We start from the raw sequence: 11,731 nt of genomic DNA on the forward strand, positions 1-11,731 counted from the left end.
TTTAGGTGGCAATTATGGATGCTGCTGAAATTACAACACGCTTCGGATGAAAGATGTTTAATGATTTATCTAATTACACTCTTGAGGAAAGTGAAATGAAGTATAGACTTGATGTGAAGCAACAAATAGTGGTGGAACGTGCTTAGTTCTTCCACTATTGGATCTTTTGTCCTATGATGATAAGCGCCAACACGCTTTCCGCTCAAGCCATGGCACCTTTGCCGAACTGAAGAGATCTCTACCAACGGTTGACGAGCACTGCCTAATAGCCTCACTGGGCCTGTCGAAGGCATATGACGCCTGGCGGCATGGCATACTGCGTACTCTAAAGTCATGGCGGATTCGTGGTCGGATGATGAATAATGAATATGCTGCGAAGTTTTCTCTCGGAGCGAACGTTTCAAGTGTCCGTGGGAGGAAATCTTTCTCGAGAACACCAACTAAAAATGGAGTGCCGCAGGGATCAGTCCTCTCGGTAACGCTATTTCTCGTTGCGATGCAGCCCATCTACCGAGTACTGCCGAGCGGAGTTGACATTCTCCTGTATGCGGACGACATTCTTCTCGTTGTACGTAGACAAAAAACCGAAGGACTGCAACGTAAGCTGCAGGCTGCTGTCAAGGCCGTCGACAAATGGGCCAAGAGCGTCGGATTCGCGGTGTCAGCAACAAAGTCTCAAATATTCTACTGCAGTCCAAATGCACGTCGTGAACCGGCACAGAATATCATCATCGACCAGAAAGCCATACCTAGGACGAACAGACTGAGGGTCCTGGGCGTAACCTTGGATCGAACGCTCACCTTCAAGCCGCACTGTCAGATGATGAAGAAAGCATGCGAGTCTCGACTACGAATCCTACAGATAATTGGTGCCAAGCTTCCGCGTGGCAAGCGAACGACTTTGTTGCATGTCGGCTACGCCTTAGTGACCTCAAAACTTAAATATCCCGCTGAATAATCATCTGTTGAAATCCCAAGAATTCTATTCTAAATTTCTAAATTTCTCGTAAAAAATTCGAATAGAATTCGAATAAATTTACATTAAAATTACAAAGGTTTTTTTTTACAAAAACTGCATACAATTTTGTGTTGTGGAAACTCAAACAAACTTTCTCACGGAAATTTCGGATAATTCATTTTACAAGTTCCAAAGAATATCTTTTAGGCATTCCAAAGACTTTTTCTTGGATATTCCAAAATGCTTCCTTTGTAAATTCAAAAAAAAAAATCCGTTGAAGTATAACATAATTTAATTTCCATAGTTTCTAAAGAAGTTCCGTTCGAAAATTAAAAAAAAATCTAGTAAAAACTGCAAATTCAAGTGAAGATATTGAAATTTTTTCGAAAGTTTTTATAGAATACTTTGGAGAATTTTCCTGCTCAACACAGAAGAATTTCCTGGTGAAATCCATGACTTTTACTTCAGTGAAATTCATTACATTTTTATGGAGAAATGCGAGAGATTATTTCGGTAAAGTCATGCAAAAAAAACCGGATATCCTAAAAAATCAAACGAGTGAACTACGTGGTTTATGGACAGCCCCAAAGCCATTTTAGCCAGCGGCGGCGTGAATCGGCGTGGCGACTTTTTTAATTAATTTCTTTGAAAATATTGTTTTTTGCTTTTCTTCGGGATATTTTCAAGACATTAACGAAAGAATCTCTCGAATTTCGCCTGAAAATCTGATGAACTTCTTCCAAAAAATTCTTTAAGTATTCCCAACATATTCATTTGGAAATAATTTTCGGATTGTTCACGGAAACTGCTTTGAAGTTTTTCGGAATAACCAACAGAAGCTCTTTGGTAATCCAAAAGAAAATTGTTTTGAATTTCAGCAGATATTTTGGAATTAACGTAAGAAATTATTCCAAATTACTACAGGAAAATGTTCGGAATATTCGCAGAAAGTTTTTGTTGAGTTTTTGTGAATGTTTTTCGAAATTTACTACGAAAATTCTTTACAATTGCAGAGAGTGCGACTAGTAGAATGAGTGCTTTAACGTTAGCTTGCTCAGTCTAGAAAAAATAAGACGTATAGTTTGGCATGGCCATCGTTAAAACAGAAAATTCTTCAGAATATCCGCGGGAGACTCTTTGGAGTTTTCATTAAAAATTCTCTGAAGTTTTCACCAGGAATTCTTCGGAACTTTAATGGAAAATTCTTTAGAATTTCCGCACAAAAAATATAAAATCTTTGGATTTTAACGGAAATTTGCTCGAAGCTTTCAAGGAATTTCGTTGGATTTCCAAGGAAAATTCATTGTACAGCTGACGTTTGATAACTGCAAGTCATTTAACTGCAATGATTTTTGACTGCAATTCGATAGTTGCAACAGTTTTGCCTTTATCGGAACGCTAAACTCCAAAACGATGTCAAACATTGTGCTGCACAATCAGGTGCACTTCTATTGCATCTGACGTCAACTGACAACTGTTTGAAGTCTACAATGCGTTATAGTTATCGAACGGAATTCGCTAACTGAAACGTAAACATGATGTAGTTATTTAAAAATTAGTGCAGCGGTTCTCAACCTGGGGTATATGTACCCCTGAAGGCACCTTTGCTGGCCCTAGGGGGTACATCAAACATAAATTCGTGATGGCGAACGAATTACAATTCCAATCAAAATTTATTGATAAAGTTTTGATAATTTTGTTTTTTTATTCCAAAACTTTGTTTTGTACACTGACCCCACAATCATGGGTCACACACTAATATGAGTCATTTCCATTCAACCAACATACAAATTGGAGTAACTAACTATTGTTATAAAGTGACCCATATATGTGGGGTCAGTGTACATAATATGAATGGCGATTAGTAAATCCAACAGAATCCTGCTCTCCACAACCAGCACAGGTCTCTTCCAAGCAGCTCGAAGGTTTCCTTACAAGACGGAGGACTCCTTTCAAGTCGTTCAAAAGGTTCGGAAGCTTGGAAACCTCCTTTCAAAAGGCCTGGAAGCCTCCTTTCAAGATGCCTGGAAGCAAATAAAGTATATTAACAATATAGCTCACTTCGTGAATCCCCATATGTTAGGCAAGAGACAGAACATCCACTCCATCTTGCGTCACAAAAGGAGACTAACGCCTGGAAACGATAACCAAAGGGTGCGGCAATTGCAAAAATTACACAAATTTCACAGTTTAAGAAAATTTGAATTACATTTTCCGAAATTTTATTTTTAAACTCAAATATCAAAATGGGGTCATTTGATGATTTCTAGCATATAATTTCGACATGCCATATTAAATATTGAATTATACGTTTCAGTACCCCTCGGAACGTCTCTTTACTACAATGATTGCCTTTTGTGACACCGCGGCGCTACTGCGTTGTCTCTTCAAATCAGCTGGAGTGGACTATATTGGTAATAGAGTATACTGCCGCTAACCGCAAGTCAGACTTATCTGTATATGGCACCCATATCCAGATAAGTCTGACTTGCGGTTAGCGGCAGTATATTTGCTGGAAGCCTCCTTTCAAGAGGCCTGGTAGCCTAATTTCAAGAGGCCTGGAAGCCTCCTTTCAAGATGCCTGTAAGCCTCCTTTCAAGAGGCCTGGAAGCCTAATTTCAAGAGTCCTGAAAGCCTCCTTCAAGAGGCCTGGAAGCCTCCTTTATAGAGGCCTGGAAGCCTCCTTTCTAGAGGCCTGGAAGCCTCCTTTCCAAAGGCTGGGAAACCTCTTTTCAAGAGTGTAGGAAGCTTCTCTACAAGAGGTTCAGAAGCAGTGACGAGAAATGTCATTTCGATGTCATGGGACTAATTTGCTATTAACTTTTTTCACACATTATTTACAATTTTGTGGACCTCAAAGGACCCTATAACTTTTTCTAATTGGTCATTTCTCTGAATCAGATATTGGCGGCGTGAGAGCCGAATTAGTGCCAAATGACATTATTGTCATGACATACCGTGACATTTTTTAAATTTCGCTCTCATGATTAGACTTTGTATTTAGAACAATAATCTGTTCGACAAAGTTCTAGGATCTTTTAAGCATTAAATGTTTATCTAAAAATCCGAATTGTTAATAACTTCTAGAAAAAAGTTATTAGCAAATTAGTAATTGCAATCCCACGACATTTTTTTGACATTTCCTGTCACTGTTCAGAGGCCTTTTATCAAAACGCTTGGTAACCTGAAGCCCGAAAGCCTCTTTTCAAAATGCTCGGAAGCCTTCTTTCAAAAAGCTCAAAAGGGTTCTTTCAAGAGATTCGGAAGGTTCTTTTCAAAAGACTCAGAATGATGTCACATGTTTAGGGGGGAGGGGTCTAAGATTTTGTTACGGCACATATACTAGGTATACTAAACAGCTAAATCCTTGTACATTTAGAATCAGTAAACTTAGAGAAGTTATATGCTCTTTGCTCTCCAATTTCACTGAGGTATTTTTTTTTTGTTCTTCACATCATAACATCGAAACGCTCATCCTCGACAAGTGAGTTTCAGCAATTTTTTTGTCAACTTCAATAACTGCATTAATCGATGAATCATTTAAATGCAGAATCTTGCTGAGCTACTCATCAATCATTCGCTGCTATCAATGCACGCAAATTCTATGACTGCCGCTATTTTTAATTTTTGAATTATCTACAAATTTCCATATCGCCTAATGAAGCCTGTAAGTAGTTCATAATAAAGTTTCTTGATTATTACCGGCGTAAATGTAGCATCACACCACGGGAATCTTGCCCTTGAAATTCCTGCATATTTTCAAAACGGCAGGATGGAAACTTTTGATAGGGTTCTGACACAGAGAATCGATATTCCGGCCTGTATTTTTACATGGGAGACAAAACTGTTCCGGAAAGTTTACCCGAGGTGTAATGTTCCCTTAACGTACATGAAAGCATTACAATATTGTCTTTAATCTTACTTGTACGTTAATATTTTCGAGCTACAGTTACAGATGTCAAACAATCAGATCATGGATCCCAAATGTGAGGGAATAGATGCTCTTGAATAAACGGACAGTTAAATTAGCCACCCATGTATTCAAAATGGGCAGGATTTCCTACTACGAAAAAACCGTAAAAAGATTCTCAGGCTTCCTTGAACACCAAAATTGAACGACTGAACGAGGGAACCAGCTATCGTTATTTTGAGTCATTGATTCAATTTAACAGCGACCGTTCATTTTAGAGCCGCGGCTCAAAATTATAGAGTCGTGGTTCGTTCGCTCTTTCTCACGAACCGGCTCAAATGAACGGCTTGTGAGCGTTCCCCATCTCTACTTTCAAGAGATTCAGAAGGTCCATACAAGAGGCTCGAAAGTCTCCCTTCAAAGGGCTCGGAAGTGCCCCTTCAAATGGCTCGGAATTAATTTTCCAAGAGGCTTGGAAGCCTACTTTCAAGAGGGGGTACCTCAATTAAGGCAAAAGTTCGAAGGAGTAGGGTATCTGTTCCCATATTAATAACAGCCCGTATATTAATTCCAACCGTCGATAAACCAAATAAAAAATCAATTTATTTACAATTTCTCACGTCGTATGTACACAATAATGGTTGGAACATATTCTTGAATGCTTGGAATATTATTCAAAATTTTGTTTAAGTGATGTTTTAATTCCCAAGAATCAAATTATTAAAAGATAAAATTATGAAGCACTTTTACTTTCATTTTCCTACCTCTGAACTGATGGTTTGATGCACTGCTCGATTGCTACTAGCAGATTCATCTGTTTTCACGCTGTTGTTTTCCACTCAATTTCATGCTAAAACCATTCTATCCCTTCAAAATTCACTTCACAGCACATAAAGCACATCACATTTTTACTATGAATATAATAATATTTTAAAAACCAACGCGATTTCCTATAGTTTGATATAGGTTTATTTCGAACAACGTCTAAATTATCCTTGTCCGTATTCCAAACTGTTTACATGGCTTGCAGTACTCTCAAGAGTTGCCGACATAGATTTTTATTTCAAAGCGCTTGAATGAACTTTCACTGTGAAATTCAACTCTTATGTTTGTAAAATAAATTAGATCGAAAAGATAAATTATGACAAACACAAAATTTAACTGATAAGATGGAAAACTGCAACAAAAACAGCAATTTTGTAATTATATTTCAACTCAAATACAAAACATTGTAGAATTCGGCATCACTGCAATCATATCGTTACGTATACACACAAGTAATAGTGTGCGTATTGTATGTTGGTATTATTGATATAGGCACAGGCATAGGATTAACTGTTTTTGAATGTTATTGAAATGGGTACATGGCGGGGATGATGTTTTTTAGCTAAATACTTCTATAATGTGATGAAAATTTCATTTTTGAAGTTACCAAATTGTTTTCAATTAAAAATTACATGAGCCGAGCATACTTATTCTCATGTTTCTTGATTATTGGGTGAGAAATCAATGCACTTCATATGCGCATTGCCTTATTGTTATTGATATAGGAACAGATACCTTACCTCTCAAGAAAAAGGTTGAGAATCGCTGGACAAGTGTATTTTCCATAAAATTTTTTGGGAAATTCCATAGGCTGAAAGCAAAATACGGTCGAACTGGTAATTTGACCAAAAAAAGTCGTTCTCCCTAACAGGTCGTCTGGTCGAAATGGTCATTTGGCCGAATAGGTCATTAGCAAAGTCGAAAGATCATTGAACAAAATTTTTCGGCTGAACGGCATTTTTAGTCGAATGCTCCTTTCGGCTGTATGTTGGTTTCGGCCGAACTACATTTTCCAAACAATTTCCGACCTGATATAAGTTTAGATAAACCGATAAACGTTCAGTTCGGCTTGGATAAATGGAAGTTGGTTAAAAGACTTTTGGCTTAACGGCCAGTATCGACTTAAAAAAATAGAAAGTTCACGGAATTGTGTTCAATTGTCATTTGACAATTTCGCCAAACGAGTGGCCATTATTTTACCATATACCATTCACCATTCAGTAAATGACATTATGCCAAATGCCGTATGCCAAATAACATTTTCGGCCAAATGGCCAAAAGGCATTTTTGTCTAATGACATCTGTGGCCAAACGATCATTTCGGTTAGTCGAATTGTTAGGGCAAACGGCTTTTTCAGGCAAATTACCAGTTCGGCCGTCTGGTGCTTTCAGCCAATCTAATTTCCCAAGAATTTCTTATGGACAATGCATAGATTTTTTTTTGTGAAAATCCAAATAAAATCCTTAAACAAGTTCGAGCAAATTCCGTTGAGTTTCTTAAAGTTTTTTAATTTACAGTTTGAATAATCCTCCGCGGAAGCTTTGAAGAATTCTTGAAAATTCCATGGAGTCTCCCGAGGCCGCGGATATTCCGAAAAAAATTCTGTTTGAACGTTGGCTATGCCAAGCTAGTCATATTAATTAATCTAGATTGAAAAAATCAACGTTAAAGCATCTTCCAATCACAAGATTGTAAAATTATGAAGGATATTCTGTGTAAATTTTGAAGAGTAATCAACAGAAACTTTCCGCAGATATTCGGAACATTTTTCTGTAGAAATTTGGAACAACTTCTGACGACTTCAACAACAATATCTTGATGAGATTCCTATGTACAATCCGATGATTTTTTTTTGCTCAAATTCCAAACAATTTCTGTTGGGAAATCCAAAGAGCTCCACTTTCCAAAAAAATAATTCCAAATTCCAAAAAAATTTCAAAGCATAGAAAAAATCCCGAAACTACACGCGAGTTTTTTTTAGTTTTTACGAAGAGTTTTTAGAAATTTCAATAAAAAACTGTTTTCAACTGGTATTTTTTCGAAAAATTCTCTGGTGTTTCAATGCGATTTTGTAGGGATCAATCAAGAAATTTTACGGACTTCTTCCAAATTGAATCGGCGTGAAAAATTATAGATTAGCGGCGTGACAAATTTTAAACTGCAAAAATGTCGGCGGCGGCGCACACCTCTAGGCGGCACAGCACCACGGAGAAAAACATTTAGTAAGTTCAAACAAATTTCGGGTTGCTTCAACCAAAACTTTAGGTTGAATTACGCACAAACATAACTTCACTTTGAATCAACTTTATTCATTAGTTGAAACTAACCAAAATTGTATGTTGTCCTTTTTCAGCTTCTTTAGTTAAGTTTGATAAATATTTGTTTGAAACAACCATGACTTTGGTTGTTTTGTTTTGACAGCTACGGAAATGAACAAAAGTTTAGGTTGATTCAACCAAAAAAAATGTTTGTTTCGAACAAAACCTACGTTGAATCAACAATCTTTTATAGTTTGAATTAATCAATTTTATGGTTGAAATTAATGCTGGATCATTCTGGTTTCATTTTTTTTAACAAAACAATTAAATCATTTTATTTTTATAAAGCTTTATTGAACATATATAGCGTAATTTTAACAAACAAAAAATCGTAGTTGTTCGTTATTATGCGGCGACTATACTACCGCCGCAAGCATAATTGTCCCTTGTCGATATGGGTTTCATATCAATGAAGGACATTTATGTTGGCAGCGGCAGCATATGATGAGTTAGATTGTCGGCCGATCGGAATATTCCACAATTGTATAATGGGTAAAAACATCTTCTGGGGGTTAAAGTATTGCTTCAGACTTCCAACCGCTCCCTAGTTTCAACATCCCGGAAACCGATCCTATTCCACAGCAAAATGTTTTAGTGGCACTTACTCGGTCGAAAGATGAATGGATCGCCTGTAGAGTAAATAAAAAATTGAATTTAAATTCCCCTGTTTCTACGGAGATTTTACTTACATATGTAGATAGCCAGTTCCAAGCACAGATCTTCCTATCGAACCCCTTGCCAGTTCCAAAGAGAGAGACGTCCATGATGGTACAGGAAACTGTAACGATCGACGCTTAGCCTACCGAAAATTTACTCACTTGAAAGCTCAACACAAATATATGATTGACGGAGCGCGCTGGTAAATGACAACCTAGAATATTAGTTTATCTCGAACTGATTTTCAGGTTCTTTTTTTATCAAGCAACAATTTAGGTTAAATTAGGTTGTTAAATTAGTTGAAATAACCTAGAAACCTAATTTAAATTATGAAACACATCGAAATTAAATACAACCCAATTTATGATTGAAACTAACTAAAATCCTTGATCGAAACAAGCATAATCAAGGTTGTATTAACCATACATTTAAAGGTAAAAACAAATCAAAAAAGTTGTTCGTTTCAAATTATTTTTCGAGTTTTAAATTAAACAAACTAGACTTAACAACAACTAAAAGTTTAGTTTGAAATTCAACCAACATTTTGGTTGTTTCAAACTAGATCGTTTTTTCTCCGTGACGTACTGCTATCCGAATGTTAGCTAAAAACCGAAAAACTTTAGTTCTACGAAAAACCGATCGATTGTCTGAAATGACGAGCACAGCGTTCCCCGTAGTAGGTAAGGTGATCGTGTGTGGAATTCACGAAAACCGACGATTGTTTGGGATGTGAAAAAAAAACTGTACCGGCAGGTGACCCACCGGAGAATGTGCGCCCAGTTGCTCAGCAGCTACTCGCTTCTAAGTTACACCGCTCGACCGTTATGTACACCGACGGTTCCAAGGGTGAAGATGCCGTTGGAGCCGCATTTAACAATACTGGTTTCACAGGGACGTACAGCCTTCCGAAAGAGTCTAGCGTTTTCTCTGCGGAAGCATACGCCATCAAAACGGCTGTTTCGATCCCGAATATTGATGATCTAGTGATCTTTACGAATTCGGCCAGCACAGCGGTTAATAATCGGCCATACCCGGCTAACTCATTCATTTTCCTTAAAAAGGAACCCCTGTCAATCTGCGACTGCTGCGGTACGGTGCTGCACGGAACTGCGAAACAACTCACCTTACGGTTCCTTTCACTCAAATCTGCCCTTGCGTGGAAGAAGCCAAAAATAAGTAAAATGCGAAAAAATCCGGTGAGTACTTTGCCTTTACTCCCGTGTTGTATTTTCACCCACTATGAAGTTTCACCAACTCAAAATTATGTTATTTTCACTCACTCGAGACTATGATGAAAACAACAAATTTAGCTTCTTCCACGGAGCAGCACACGTTGGGTCGATGCAGCTCTGTTTGTTTATAATATCATTCATGAGAGGGAGTGAGAAAACTACCTAATATTGAGTTAAAAATTTGAACTTCGTACTCAAAAATGAGTGCTTTAAACTTTTTTTTTAGGTTCTTTATTTTTTCTGTGTGGATGTCCATCCATGTTTACACCAAACACAATGAATTATTAGCAGTGGTTGATTTTCTACCCGCCGCTGCCACATCCAGGCGCTATAGTATATGCGCAAAATAGCCAGCATGAGTTAACCGCCAGAAATTTGTATGGCGAAAGACATCTGACGCGGGTTTTCTCAAAATTAGGAACTTTTCATGAAAAACTATTTGGTACCGCCAATAAATAATAATAATAATAATATTTGGTACCGGTTATTAAGGATGGTGTCCGCTACTACGCCTACCAAAATTTTGTTGATTAAGGGGCTTAATTTTGAGAAATCGAACCTTATGTCGTTTTCGTTTTTGAGGTGTAGCTACACCGTTTAGTGCAGCATTTTGCACGGCAAAAACGAACGTTTTGAGTGCAGTTGGGTTTGTTTGTTATGGATACCTCTTGGATACCATAAAAAGAAAACAATAACAACATGAGAAACTTGACAACAAACTACACTACACGGCACACTCTGATTTTTTCTGGTGCTACACTGCTTGTTTCAGTGCAAGAAAAATGCTACACTGGTATAGCACGAAAATCAAAAACGAACATTTTCGGTGCAAAAGTGTAGCAAGAGTGTAGCTACACCGCAAAAACAAAAACGACAATAGATACCATCCGCCATACTGATTTCAGAAAGTTAACTCCTAGTGTGCCGCTGTAAGCACGCGCAAAGCAGGCGATTCATTGTACGAAACACTTTAGAATTGTAAGATAACTTGATTTTTTGACAGGAAAGCACCCCTCTGGTGTAACGTGTCAGTATAAACAGAACAACTCCCCGTGGAAATTCAGAAGAATTTTTCACAGAAATTTATGACATTTTGCGAGAACAATCCAAAGAATACTCGGGAAAGTTCATGAGAAGATGAAATTTTGAGAATTTTCCTGGAAGATACCAGGAAAAAATCCCAATAATCAAACTGATTTGCGCTCTGTTTGTATGAAATGGATTTCGGCGTGATGCCGAAAAGGCTGCCGCTGCCACCGCCATCGACGATGTTGGAACCGGTGCACACCTCTGCTACCAATGAATAACCATTAAACAATGAGCTAGCTCTTTTCTCCCTATGCAAGCAATGCAAAGTACTTACAGCTCCGCCACTCCAGTGCTTTCACGAGACAGCCATCGAAATGCAAATAATTAAAACCGTACCAAAGAAGCGAAAAAACTAATTTGGTTTTTATGCTCACTGCCATCGAACACTCGGCTGGGCATTATGCACACATTCTTGGTCCGGAACTTTGTGCCGCTTTTTGCCTATATAGCAACCGAAGTGCAGAGCGTTCTTGGCCGCAATGTTCACCGGGCTCGTTGTGTCGTCGTCTGACTTCGTTGTCTCCGTGCAGGGATGGGCCGCAGGTTGGAAAATTTTCACCGCCATATTTTATTTAATTCCATTTGCGATTAACTTTCCGTTTGGCCCGGCCACACAGCCATCGTTGGCCAGGTAATTTCCTGGAAGCAAGCAAACCTTACGGAGCGCGGTAGAACCTGCAATGGTTGCCTTCGAATCGTCGGTCGGTCGGCCTCTGTATGCGGTGGCGGATCGAAGACCAT

Source organism: Armigeres subalbatus, chromosome 1 (assembly GCF_024139115.2).
Source record: "Armigeres subalbatus isolate Guangzhou_Male chromosome 1, GZ_Asu_2, whole genome shotgun sequence".
NCBI classification, from domain to species: Eukaryota; Metazoa; Arthropoda; class Insecta; order Diptera; family Culicidae; genus Armigeres; species Armigeres subalbatus.